At 43.0% G+C, this 14,197-nt stretch overlaps 1 protein-coding gene and 1 long non-coding RNA gene across 8 annotated transcripts in view; one reads left to right on the forward strand and one right to left on the reverse strand.

Moving 5' to 3' along the window:
• The window catches only part of ppp6r3 (protein phosphatase 6, regulatory subunit 3), an 83,985-nt gene extending 70,075 nt beyond the window's left edge, over positions 1 to 13,910 (reverse strand). For 6 of the 7 annotated variants that reach the window (XM_052060849.1, XM_052060848.1, XM_052060851.1 and 3 more), the window contains exons 1-2: positions 13,695 to 13,910; positions 7,062 to 7,216 (exon numbers count right to left, since the gene is read on the reverse strand). The gene's annotated coding sequence lies outside the window, so the exon portion shown is untranslated. The remainder of the gene's footprint in view (positions 1 to 7,061; positions 7,217 to 13,694) is intronic. The other variant, XM_052060846.1, reaches the window with a different exon arrangement.
• On the forward strand, positions 1,183 to 5,368 carry LOC127597792 (uncharacterized). Its single transcript, XR_007961756.1, has 2 exons — positions 1,183 to 1,935; positions 4,378 to 5,368. It is a non-coding gene; the product is annotated as an uncharacterized LOC127597792 (long non-coding RNA).
• Positions 13,911 to 14,197: the final 287 nt, after the last annotated feature.

Here is a 14,197-nt window from a genome sequence, read left to right on the forward strand (position 1 = left end):
TGCCATTTTGTCCTGTCCCAATTAAAAAAAAAATTCTCATTGCCATTTTACTCATGTAATGTAACATTGCATGGTGTCCTTGAATGGCAAGAAAGGCGCCTTCAAATAAAATGCATTAGGCTATTATTATTATTGTAGAAAGATGAAAGTAACAACTTGCACATGAATAAGACTGACAGGCGATGTGTTAAAACTTTTTGGGACAGAGGATGAGTGCCCCTCCTCTTGTCTGCTTGAAGCAAAGTGAAGTCACTCCATCCTGAAATGTAAAAAAGCTGTTTACTAAAGAATGGTAAAAGGTAGAGATTTAATGGTTTGCCCCCCCCTTTTGAAAGAGGCGAGAGAACTCAATTTTCTGTCGGCCTTCAAAAATTTGTCAAAATGGCTGGCATGGGCTCTCCCAATTTGAGAAAAAGGGCTGGCATTGACTAAATTAATTGTCCCAAACTGGGTCAACTGCGGACGCCCATTTCGGTAACGACTGACAGACACGCACGGTCTGTGTTGTCTGTGTAATCTACCAATACACTACTTCATATAAGATAGTATTTCAAGCAGAGCTTCCACTATGCTATGTCTTTCGTATTTGTGATACCTCAAATACCCAAAAAAAGCCTTCCTAATGATAATGACAAAACCAACACAAACAAAGGTCACTTTGAATGCAAAAAAAAAAAAGTTCATTGCAAGATAAAACCTGCACTGATGCATGATCTATGCACTAAGTTTTCATGAAGTTTGGACTTTGTGTGCGTGCACATGGTCCTGAAGGATGACGATGGGACTTGGACATCTTTACTATTATTTTTTTAAAGCTCTGAGTTAGCTGCCGGTATTTATCCATGTTCTCACTGGTATGGTGTTCTCACGATGTAGGATCACCATACCACTCCCACAACTACTCACACATTGTGTGGACCAAGACCTGATGAAAGCCACTCCTGCTATTTACTGGTGATTTGTCTTCCTGAAACCGTTCCCACAACCTCAATACTGCGTGAGGAGGTGCGCAAAACCCTTCATTAATGTTTTAATACCAAAACACCAAGAACTGATGTATACATCTTGGCACTAAATGATTGGATTTTTGCAAACGTGTGTTTAGTTTTTGGCATTGAATTAGTTAAAGGGACGGACGAAAACCCACTTCTGTCCTTGCTTAGTACGTGCCTTTAAACAAAAACAACAAATATAGTCGTCCAGGACGGAAGGAATGCCCACCTCTGGACAACTGTAGTTGTAAGTTGTAATATCACCATTCAAGACTAGATGGAAAATATGGCTGAGTTGCAAATACACTTGGTCATACACTGCCCTATACTCCAACATGAGTAGACCCATTTTTTTTAATTCTTTCAAACCTATTTCTTTGCTTCTTTTATCGTTACAACATCAATTGGTGTCAAAGTAGGGCTGGGCATGATGACTGAAAAGTATTTCGTATTGGTCAGTATCTATTTATGTTGATTTTTTTTAGCTGTGGAAAATAAGAACAAGGAGAAGAAAGGCTGAATTTGCAACCACAAAAAAGTAAAATAATCTGGTTTATTTTGTGATGTTTTCTTTAATCAATGTATATCTTCTCAGTGAAAAACTCTTGAACCTGCTTTGAGATGATTGCATGACTTGGTAACTTGCTTGCCTAAGCAACTTCAGAGATGGACTCTGGAGCCTGCTTTGACGACTTCATAGTCTGCTTTGCTTGAATTGTCGAAACTTGATTGTGATCAATGCCACTTGGTTACACAACAAACAGTGTGGCGTAGGGAGGGATGACAATGGCCACTCACCCCTCCCGATGCACACACTTTAGAGGATAAAAGGAGGGGAGCGATGATCCTCAGCAGAGTCTGCTGTGGGTTAGCGTACGAACGCCCAGCTCGTATTGAAGCTCACTCTGCTGAGGGTGTTGGCTCTCCACCCTAATGGCATACAGTAAGAGTTCTTTAGCTTCATACAACTTGTTTGAACTGTGTTATCATTTCTGTGTGGGACCAATAAAGTGCCTATTGTTGGTAGCCAGAAGTGTCTTGTCGTTATTTCTGAGTGCCTATCTCTGACGATCCTTTATAAAACTTGATATTCATTCAAATTGAGTATCAGAAGTGTTTCAAAACATTTTTGGCGTTGTCGGCAGGATCACTGGAGAATACATTCAGAAATGGCTTGTTGTTTTGTTAGAAAAACTGTGAAAGGAGAGGAAGAGTCTCCTAAGGAGGATTGTTTTGTTAGAGAAACAGTGAAATGAGAGGAAGTGTCTCCTAAGGAGGATTGCGTTTCCGGATGGGAAAGCAATGAGTTTAGGGAAATAGGGAAACTCCTTAGACGGTACGGGGGACGCCCCAAGCCGTGGATGGGAGCATTTCCTTTGGCTTCTCCACCGCTGATTAAGGATATACTCAGCAAGGTGGAGATAAAAGAGAAAGCCCCGCTGAAGGGGATTCGTGAGTTGTTGTGGATTTGTGCCGAAGCTTGGAAAGAAAGATAAAAGGCTTTGGATAAAGAATGTGCATCAGAGTTATTAAAAGATAAAAAGATAACCGAATTGGAGGAAAAAATTAAAACGCTTGAATCAGACAGAGAAAAAGCGCAAGGAATGTTAGAAAAATCAGTTTCTTACATTTCTCAATTGGTACGAGAAAAAGGTAACAAAAAACCATGCCAAGCTCACCCGAAACAGGTCCGCTCTTTTACCATGGAGTTGCCCGAGAGTTGGGAACCAGAAGGGTGGAGCGGAGACTTGTGGGGAGATGGCGATGGAGAAATGACATACGACGGCGAGAAGAAACCTCAGCAGTTGTATCCAAATTTGAACCAGGTAAAAATACAACCCATCACCCGCAGATGGGAAGAAAGGCAGGTTATTCCTCCTATTTATCGGGAAGAAAGAGATCGGAATAATGTGGTGGTAGTCATGCAAATGATAGAACAACCACAGCCACCGCCGCGAACAACCATAACAATGGAGGATTTCTCACAAGAAGAAATCGCTCACTTAACAGCAAAATACAGACAGAAACAAGGAGAGCCCACCGACGGCTGGATAAGGCGAATATATGAGGAAGGGGCAGACTCTGTAGGGCTTGATGCAGGGGATTATTTGCGCTTCGGTGGCCTTAACAATGACTCGCGCTTGAACACTGAATATCGAGCATTGGGCCGAGGATTGCGAGACGCAGACCGAATGACACTGTTTACCCTGTATGCAATGGCTGCACAGGCGGTGTATCCCACTTGGCATGACTGGCCTGAGGTCAAAGGCCAATGGTCGACTATGCGCGATGGGATACATCGCATGGGAAGATTGTGCACCCGCGAGGCAATTTCACGAGCAGGCCATGCTTTTATTGATGATTCGCCCATACCAAAAGTGGTGCGGGATGCGATGATTAGAGATGCTCCTTCTCATTACAGATCAGCAGTACTCACCATCTTGCTAGGAGCAGCTGAGAACAGTTTCAGTGATGTTAAAACGCGCCTAATGGAATTGGCGAGTTTGGGAGACGCAACACGCCCTCCCCGACCTGAACCAAAGAATTATAGGTCAGAAAAAGACAAACTCAAAGTCATCTGAAGGGGGAGGGAACCGACGAGAAATGTGGAGGGCACTGATAGCAGCGGGAGTCCCGGCACGGGCTACCCACTAGTGCCCTAGCCGCGAAATGTAAACAACGCGGATTGAAAGTCAGTTGTTTGAGTATGGGAACCAACAAAAATGAAAGAAAATCAGACATTGCACAACTAGCGATTCTCTTAAAAGAGATGGTATCGCCGGGAGTGCGACCAACAGCCCCTCCCCTTGAAACCTCCAGAGAGGAAGAGGATGAAGAAGAAAGTACAGATTCAGATGAAGACATGCTGGTAGATGTCAGAGGTCCCAGCTATGTCGCAGCAGTAAAGAAGGGGCGAGCAAAGCCTAAAAACACGGGAAAGAATAAGGACAGGAAATCACGTACTTTTAATCTCCTCAGCTAGGATGAAGGCCAAACTCAGTCAACCAGCCAGAGTCAAATCGTCCTCCGTTGGTCAGTAGGGGATATCCGACCCCACGTCCAACTTGAAATTTATTGGAACAATTCGGTACAAAAAGTGATGGCACTCATTGACACAGGAGCGGAGGCCTCATTGATTCATGGAAACCCTGACAAAATGAAGGGTGAAAGAATTCCTTTAAGGGGATTGGGAGGACAAGTGGTGAAAGGAAAAGCAGTTGTCCTCCCATTGAAAATCGGAAAGATGCCGATACAAAAATTTGAGGTCGTTGTGACACCTATCCCCGAGTGGATAATTGGAATGAACATTCTGGCTGGAATGACTATGCGAGAGAACTAATCATGTTTTTTCTTGTTATTTAGTGTTTAACCAAATTTGTTACAGCTTGGAGAATTAATGCCTTGGTGGGAGTTGCTGATCGGGAGACCTGCTAAAACCGGACGAGACCATGGACCTCATTGGGTGCCGCGACACTGGAGGTGTCGTCTGCTGGGTCATCTGCCTCCTTGCCGTTGGTGCCATGGTCCAGCCCTCGGGGTTCGACCGAGGGCCAAACCTGCAGGAAGGGACCTATCTTCAAGATAGAACGATACGATGCCCTCTCGGCGAACTTGGTGAACATCACTTGTAATCAACCTATAGTGGTGTGCGAACGCAACGTTCCTGTGGTGATCAGAGGAAGCGTAGTGACGGTTACTGCCTTCTCGAAAACATCATGCAAACTAGACACTGAGGTGTTTGGTTTGGAAAACTGGGAATGGTATCAATTGTATGCACTAGGAAGAAGTTCCAAGTGTGACGTGGATCATCAAGGAACAGAATGGACAATCGTGGCAGAAGAGAACTTCCTCGTCGGAGATGGTACAACGCCCTCGGGGGGTTTACCGTTCTTATGGCCGGTGAAAGTGATTCCTAGGGACCTACCACCGATTTTGAATTTGACCCACCTGCCCCCTATTCTGGATACTTGTACACACCTCGCTGCGGCAACGATCGAAACAAAAATATACTGGACAATCCACTTTCCACCAATTCCGAAATGTGGACGAAGAAAAAGAGCGTGGTATGACACCTTGTTAGGAGGAACGGGGACTGTATTGGGATTTGCAAATGCGGCTGATAACAAAGTGACAAAAACAAATGTACCGGGTATTGGACTCAGTATAAAGTGACAACTACAAAGACGGTGTGTAATTATCAGGTTTTGCCCGTCATAACACAGGATAGTTACTGGTTTCTCCACATGGAAGGAGACTGGTTTGAACCAAAAACGAATATGACCTTTAAATCAAGATTGTGTGACATGACTGATCAAGGGCTGGCTTGCAGACTGCAACATGCGTACTCGAACCCGTGTTTAACCGACTCAGAGGCCGTACTTTGCGACTGGACAAGGGAGCCAATCAGAGAGATGATGTGGCAGGTTGGACCGCACACTCACTGTGTGGCTACATCTCGAAATAACTCGGAGGTACCTTCGGTTCCTTTTGTAGGATGCCTTGGTAATGTACATCTGTGGCACTGGAGACACATGACGTATCGTTTGACCAATTACACCGAGTCCCGTAGGTTAACTACGGTGCAGTGGGAAGTGCTTCACTCCCCCTGGAAAGTGTCTCTGGAACGTTTCAAATGCGCATTGGAAAGTTCTACGGACATACAAAACCTCATTAAGTCACATACGTCTAACATCTCCAGTCTCATGGTGTCAACCATTGTGGTAAAGGGGAATGTAGTGCATGCTGCTAAAATGGTACAGCAGGCTTCGGCTCATCATGGTGGGATATTTTTTCGGGAATGTCTTCAACCGCGCGTACCGTTTTTGTGCCGCCCTTGATCATTGCGCTAATTGCTATATGCGTGCTAACACTGTGTAATGTAGGATCTTGTTTTTTATGTACGAAGAATTCGGAAAGAACTTAATAAGAAAATAAAACAAGTATTATATTACTGAATGAAAATGAAAATCACAATGTTATTGGATATGGTTTGGAGAGAAGTGCTAAGAATGACTTGGCCCGAAGAACTAATTGATAGTTTTTATTGTTATATAAATTGATTAAGGTAAACACCAAGAGTGGAATGGTATATTAAGATATTTTGTGATGTTTTCTTTAATCAATGTACAGCTTCTCAGTGAAAAACTCTTGAACCTGCTTTGAGATGATTGCATGACTTGGTAACTTGCTTGCCTAAGCAACTTCAGCGATGGACTCTGGAGCCTGCTTTGACGACTTCATAGTCTGCTTTGCTTGAATTGTCGAAACTTGATTGTGATCAATGCTACTTTGACGACTTCAGAGATAAACTCTTGAGCCTGCTTTGACGCCTTCATAGTCTGCTTTGCTTGAATTGTCGAAACTTGATTGTGAAAAATGCCACTTGGTTACACAACAAACAGTGTGGTGTAGGGAGGGATGAGAATGGCCACTCACCCCTCCCGATGCACACACTTTAGAGGATAAAAGGAGGGGAGCGATGCTCCTCAGCAGTCTGCTGTGGGTTAGCGTACGAACGCCCAGTTCGTATTGAAGCTCACTCTGCTGAGGGTGTTGGCTCTCCACCCTAATGGCATACAGTAAGAGTTCTTTAGCTTCATACAACTTGTTTGAACTGTGTTATCATTTCTGTGTGGGACCAATAAAGTGCCTATTGTTGGTAGCCAGAAGTGTCTTGTCATTATTTCTGAGTGCCTATCTCCGACGATCCTTTATAAAACTTGATATTCATTCAAATTGAGTATCAGAAGTGTTTCAAAACATCTGGTCAATACAAAGATTAAATAAACGCCTTTACAATGAAAGCACTCGTATCATGCAAAATAAGAGGCTGACATTTTCTGCTTCTGGGTGTAAAATAGCTGACTAAATTGTGTTCAACTATCATTGATTAAGGTCACCTTGACAAACAAAAATACTTTTGTTATTTATGATTCAGTTTTATGCCATACAGTTTTGTTTTGTGTCTAGGTACAGTATGTTTGAAGAAAAAGACAATATTGAATAACAAAATACTACAATTACTTTACCTGTGTGTCATATTTGTTCCATCAACCTTCATCTACCTACCTATTCTGATGGTAGTCCAGACACCAGAGCTCAGGTTAAAAAAAAGGCAGTTCTGGGGTGTGATATGCGAGGCCCATTCCAGGTTAGTCAGCACGTCCGGGTTAGTCAGCAAAATGGACGATCACAACAGCGGCGCAAATTCAGCAGTACACCACCTGTAAGCGGCAATAGTAAAAGACAACCTGAGTAATTTGTCACAATTTAAATGTAACATTTCCCTTTTGTGGAGATTGCCGGGTGACCCACCAGATGCATCAATGTGACCAAACCAAATTTTTTGTCTTGTTTCGGCAAAGTGGTGATATGCCCGTCATTGGAGTGCATATTTTATTGCAATTTTATCGGGATCGTGTTAGCAAAATGTTGTTTACCATCTTTGTGCTATGGTTCACAAATCCCACCGAGTGTACAGGACACCGTGTGTGACGTAGTACATCCTGAGGCCTGATTGGCTGCTGCGAGACGAAGAGAGTAAAATTCATTTAACTTTGGCGAAAAGACGATATGAGCGGAGTTTTGGTGCGCGTGTACACTTTAAACCGCTCTAAACACATCATCTGCCATGCCACGCACACATCTGCACCCCACCGTATGAACTGCATTGATTTTTAATTGAATCGCACTGCTAGAAATGCTCGGATTTGGTGTGCATGTGGCATTACGAAAGTGCACACTCAGTTTTTCTACGATAATTTGAAACCTACAATGCTGCGCTGTTGATTTGCAACCTACAATGCTGCGCTGTTGACAAGGCCCTTAAATGCCTTTCAGAGGCCTAAAAATGTTTGCGTTTTATTGAACGACATGTTTTCCATTATCTTTCTTTTATATTGAGAGGGAAGAAATTTCATCTGTGCTGCATGTTACACATACAGTACATTTGACAATAAAGTTTATCCAATCCAATCCAAACCATATTGCTAAAAATTGTAATGAGACTTAATTCTTCTTAAAATGACCTGTGTGCGACAATAAAAACAACAAACAAGGGCTGACTTTTGTTCATGTTCCAAATCTCTATTCAATTATATGTTCTATTTTAATATTTAAAAAAAAAAATTGGGTGACATACCGACAAGGGTTGGTGGCTACTCCAATCTCCTCATATCGCGGTGTTCGGTAATAGTGTCACTAATTTTAGACTTATTTTGTGGCTTGCATTAAGAGTCTCTCTAGTATAAACTGGACTCGTAGCCCAAATTCGCAATCGATGTTTGCTTACATTTTAACTACCGAATCTTGAATCAGTTCGAGTGGGCTTCTAATTACACGTTTGACGAAACACACATCATAGTCCCCCCCCCCCCCCCCGTTTCCCCCATAAAATCATAATAGTAAGTGGTCAATGAAGTGCAGTTTTTCTACACCATATGTTGTCCAAAGTGCTTTCAAGCCAGAAATTCATTTTGTGGAAATCATACGCGCTAACGACAACGCAGCGTCAACCTTTCATTTAAAATAACTTAGAACCCAGGGTGTTCTTACAACTATTCATCCATCTATTTCCTGCACGGATTATCCCTCTAGACCGGTGGTCCGCAACCCGCGGCTCTAGAGCCGCATGCGGCTCTTTAGCGTTGCCTTAGTGGCTCCCTGGAGCTTTTTCAAAAATGCTTGAAAATGGAAAAAGATGGGGGAGGGAAATATATTTTTTGTTTCAATGAGGTTTCTGTAGGAGAACAGACATGACACAAACATTCATTCATTCATTTTCCGAACCGCTTTATCCTCACTAGAGTCGCAGGGGGTGCTGGAGCCTATCCCAGCTGTCTTCGGGCAGTAGGCGGGGTACACCCTGAACCAGATGCCAGCCAATCGCAGGGCACACAGAGACGAACAACCATCAATGCCCACACTCACATCTAGGGACAATTTAGAGTGCTCAATCAGCCTGCCATGCATGTTTTTGGAATGTGGGAGGAAACCGGAGTACCCGGAGAAAATCCACGCAGGCCTGGGGAGAACATGCAAACTCCACACAGGGAGGTCGGCGCTGGACTTGAATCCAGCACCTCCGCACTGTGATGTCAACATGCAAACTCCACACAGGGAGGTCGGAGCTGGACTTGAATCCAGCACCTCCGCACTGTGAAGTCAACGTGCTAACCACTGGACTACCAGGCCGCCATATGACACAAACATTCTCAATGTTTTCCAATGCTATAAAAATGTGCAGAATAAATTAAATTTCAACATTTCTGTCGAACTAGATTTGCGTCACAGCCTGTGACACACGTTTCTATTAGCAGGGTGGGATGCCAGTCATGTGGCTAGTGTTTAAAAAAAAAAAAAAAGCGTCAAACATGAACTACAGTACATCAAATCAAAATATTGCACTTGCCTCACAGATTAGACCTGGCCTTCTTGCTTCAAAATTAAACGTACAACTTACATGCCCAATGTTCAGAAGCTGACCAGTGATGAACATTAGAATAGAAGTTACATTAAAAGGATTACCGTATTTTCACGACTATAAGGCGCCATTAAAAGTCTTAAATTTTCTCCAAAATAGACAGGACGCCTTATGGTGCGGAGCGTCCTTTATATGCGCTGAGTTCCAAAATCTGACTGACAGCCGACACGCCGTTTATATAGAGAAAAGGCGGAAGTGACTGTGAAAGAAGTCGGCCAATCAGGGAAGGGTGGGCGTGTATATATACATATAGTGAGAGGGAGAGAGAGAGAGAGAGAGAGAGAGAGAGAGAGAGGGAGAGAGGGAGAGAGAGGACAGACAAGCTAGTCCGCCAATGGTGAAGGGTGGGCGTGTACGTGGACGCCTCAAACCAGTACCAACACTTGTATAGCGTGTGGCAATGTGCATTGTTGCAAAACAACTCCGGTTTTGGTTTCTAAGAACCCCTGAAAATAAATTCGACAAAGAGACATGCCTACAAAGCTCAGTTAAAACTTAAAGCCACCGGTTATGCTTTTGGCATGCGTGACCATCTCACAGCAGCGGTGAAAAATCAAGTCAAGCAAATGAACTCTGAGCTTGCCGTTATTCCCGGAGGCTTGACTAAAGAACTCCAACCGCTGGACATTGGCATCAACCGGGCGTTCAAAGTCAAGTTGCGAACAGCATGGGAACAATGATCGATGGCAAACACAACTTTACAAAGAGTGAGAGGCAGCGCTTGGCGAGTTACGCCACAATACGCAACAACGAGAGGGAACGCTGCGTTTTTGATGGATTACGGTACTTGCACAATTGTTCAATTCTTTCTACACGCACACGCGCTGCCACCATGTTTCGCTCTGTTCTTTACTTTCAAATGTGGGAAAGCTTCACACGAGAGGAATGTTGACTTTGCTGTTGCTACTCCTTCTTTCCGCTCGGCAATGCGTAGCAACTCACACTAGCATGTGATGCATTCAATGACAACTGAGATGTGCAGTCCTCTGCTTCTGATACAGAGGATGAGGACTTTGATGGATTTCTGGGTGATGATTGATCGAAAACGTGAGAACATTGTACGATGGCTAAATAAAATACACCCGAACTCAGTTCTGCTTTCGTTGCCTTTTTAAAAACGTGTTTTTATCTTATCTGTATGTCTTGGCATGCTACCGTATGCTTCAAGCTAACGTGTTAGAGTGCGCGCATGCATGCCGTATGTTTAAGCTGGCGTATGTTTTACCACTGTAAAACTGCGGCTATTCGTACGATGCGTCCTGTGTATGTGTAAAATACAGAAATGTCGCGCATTAATGAGACTGCGGCCATTAGTACGATGCGTCGAATAGTCGTGAAAATACGGTAGAACACAATCCTGTCATGCGCATATATTTAGTAACAAAGTGGCCGTTTTTGTAGAGTGCTTTCTGATTTTTGACAGTATATACACCGGTATTTCAAATGACCCTTAGGGATATTATCTTGTTTAGTTGCTCAGGTCCGAGGACAGTTGCGTGTCAAACAAGAAGAGGATGCTGCTCTGTTTTACCCTTGCACCGACTTCCTTGGCATCCAAAACTGGATTTCATTTCTTTAATTTCATCAAAGCAATGAAACATAATTCATTAATATTGTAATGAAGTTACACTTGTGGCGGCATTATACAACAGAGTAGCTCACGTGGTGCTTAATTTTCTACAGGATGCACTGCAGGGGAAAAAAAATATTTAATCATGAAGGCTCATTGTATATTTGTAACCAATTCGGTCATTTTGATAGTAGGTTAATACAGATACATACAACATGTGTTGCCTTCATTGTAAGGCTTATAATTTTTTTGTGGCTCCAGAAATATTTGTTTTTTGGTCCAATTTGTCTCTTTCAACATTTTGGGTTGCCGACCCTTGCTCTCGACCAACTTTAAATTGATCCACTTGTCAACAAACCAGCACAAACTCCCTTTGTACGTTGCTGTGAGAGACCAACAATAAAGTAAAGTCAAAACACCTCCGGGATGTGTTAACCACCCACCAAACCACTCTCAAATAACATGAAATTATAAATATTTTATACTATATTAATCTAACGGCCCGGTGGTCCAGTGGTTAGCGCATCGACCTCATAGCGCAGAGGTACCGGGTTCAATTCCAGCTCTGACCTCCCTTTGTGGAGTTTGCATTGTCTCCTCTGGCCTGCGTGGGTTTTCTTCGTGTACTCCGGTTTCCTCCCACATTCCAAAAACATGCATGACAGGCTGTTGGGACACTTCAAATTGTCCGTAGGTGCGAGTGTGAGCGTGGATGGTTGTTCATCTCTGTGTGCCCTGCAATTGGCTGGCAACCGGTTCAGGGTGTCCCCCGCCTACTCCCCGAAAATGGTTGGGATAAGCTCCAGCACCCCCTCCGACCTTTGTGACGATAAGTGGATCGGAAAATGGATGGGTATATTCATCTACTTTTAAGCTTGTAGGCCACTCGTCGTTGCTGACATACGCTGTGTAGGAGCTTAATTAATTCCACGTTTGTGGTTTGCTCAGCGGGGATGATTATCTCTCTAAAGACAGTTATTTTGTGACGTTGTTTTAGTGAACACGTAAAACAGTACAAGTCAAAATGTTTAATTAGTTATCAACTCCAATTGAATGAGATGAATATGAACTTCTATGAAAATATGACTGAATTAAAGCGTTACTTTTTTCACATGTTCAGTTTTTATTCACACGACAAAACATTATCTAATCTTAGACCTCTTCTGGCCTTTACATCTGGTTTAAGTCATTAGCTCGGGAAGGTTTTAACCTAAAAACCGCAGGATGGTACAAAGGCCAATGACATGATTCGTCAATTTAAAACTCGTTATATTTTATATTAAAAAAAGCATTTATTTCATCTCATTCCTTGAAGAAATTTGGGCTGACAGTGAAGTTATGGTGGTACGACACAATTGTGTGTGTGTGTGTTTATAAAAATATATTCAGTCATTCATTCATTCATTTTCCGAATTGCTTTATCCTCAACTAGGGTTGCGGGGGGTGCTGGAGCCTATCCCAGATGTCTTTGGGCAATAGGCGGGGGACACCCTGAACCGGTTGCCAGCCAATTGCAGGGCACACAGAAATGAACAACCATTCACACTCACATCTCAGGACAATTTTGAATGTTCAATCAGTCTGCCATGCATGTTTTTGGAATGTCGGAGGAAAATGGAGGACCCGGAGAAAACCCACAGAAGCACGGGGAAAACATGCAAACTCTACGCAGGAAGGCCGAAGCTGGATTTGAACCTGGTACCTCAGCACTGTGAAGTCGACATCCTAACCACTCGAATACCGGGCCGCCCGATAAAATTATACAAGTTTGCCAAATCATTCATGTGAAAGACGAGGTATTTAAATTTGCATTTCATTTTTGCTGTGCTTTTCTAGTAGCATTATACTTGACTTGCACATCTCTGTTCTGAGTCCAAAAAAATAAACCATCACTTAGCAATAAGCACACCTGCATTGATCCAAAAATATATATGAGTGATAAAAAAGTATATTTGATATTTCAATATTTCCAATTTTTTTGCCAGGAAAGGTGACCATCTTTTAAGAACCACGGTGACAATATTCACATGGAGTGGGCTAAAATGTTTTTAAGGGGTGGAATGAACTGCTCAGGCAGAGAAAGCAGGTACTTTTTCTATTGACAAACAGGTCCGTCAGAGTCCAGTTCTCCCAGATAATGAAAAGCGTCAAGGTTTGTTGTTGAAATAATGTCAACTTCCGCAGCTACTGTGAAACGCAAGGAAGTGGTGGTCATAATACTTTTCTACGGCAGCAGAAAACCAGCCACATGAAAAATGCGACAAGCAGGTTCACTCGTCAAGGTTTGGAAATTGTGCAGTCGTAATGAGCAGCGGGCTCGGGGACTACAACTCCCCACTCCAGAATGACCATCATGCTGTTATTTGCGCGGAAGCTAAGTAACGTTTCTGAAAAATGTAATTTCGCATTGCAACAAACATGCGTTGCTTAAAAGGAAAACACACCTGTCAAAGTAGCAACAACGACAGCATTCATTAACAATGCAATTTGACCATCGCCTCCGCCAGCCATAGTCACTAAGTTCACCTTTTTTTCAATGCGTTAATAACATTGCTTGATTATTGACATATAGTAGTAACATGCATGCGCATCTTATGTTCGCCGGCTGTAGACACTGCTGACAAGTCGGTCCTGTAGCCAGAGTACCTACCAACAAATTTGAGACCGGCGAGTCTCCAGCTTGAATATCTTTCCAATTGTCCAAAAGCAATAATCGGTTCCAAACACAAATACATATAAAATGTGACGGAGAAACCAAACATTTAAAACTGACTAGATGTGGCCAACGTGAAATAGTTGGCAATGGAGAACACTTTTCAAGATGGCGTTGCCGTCCATCCAGTCAATAGCATCGATCCCTTCCCCCACAGCACACGAGGGGTTGGTCGCTCAGGCAGTAACAGTAATACCATTGGTTGGCAACCTAATCACTCCAGAATGTCCCTGGTGTTTTATTGGTTACCAAGCACTCTATACGAGATAATATAACGAATCGGAATTATGGTTGCTAAGCAAGGCAACGCAGTCGATAATTTCCAAAACGAATTCGATATTTTCTAAAAGTCACAAAAATGTATGTTATTTTCATCTGATATTATTATTGAAACTGTGGCCAGTTAGTGAACTATGATTATTAGGACTTTTGACCAAGGA

The sequence above is a fragment of the Hippocampus zosterae genome, chromosome 3 (genome assembly GCF_025434085.1).
Source record: "Hippocampus zosterae strain Florida chromosome 3, ASM2543408v3, whole genome shotgun sequence".
Lineage (NCBI taxonomy): Eukaryota > Metazoa > Chordata > Actinopteri > Syngnathiformes > Syngnathidae > Hippocampus > Hippocampus zosterae.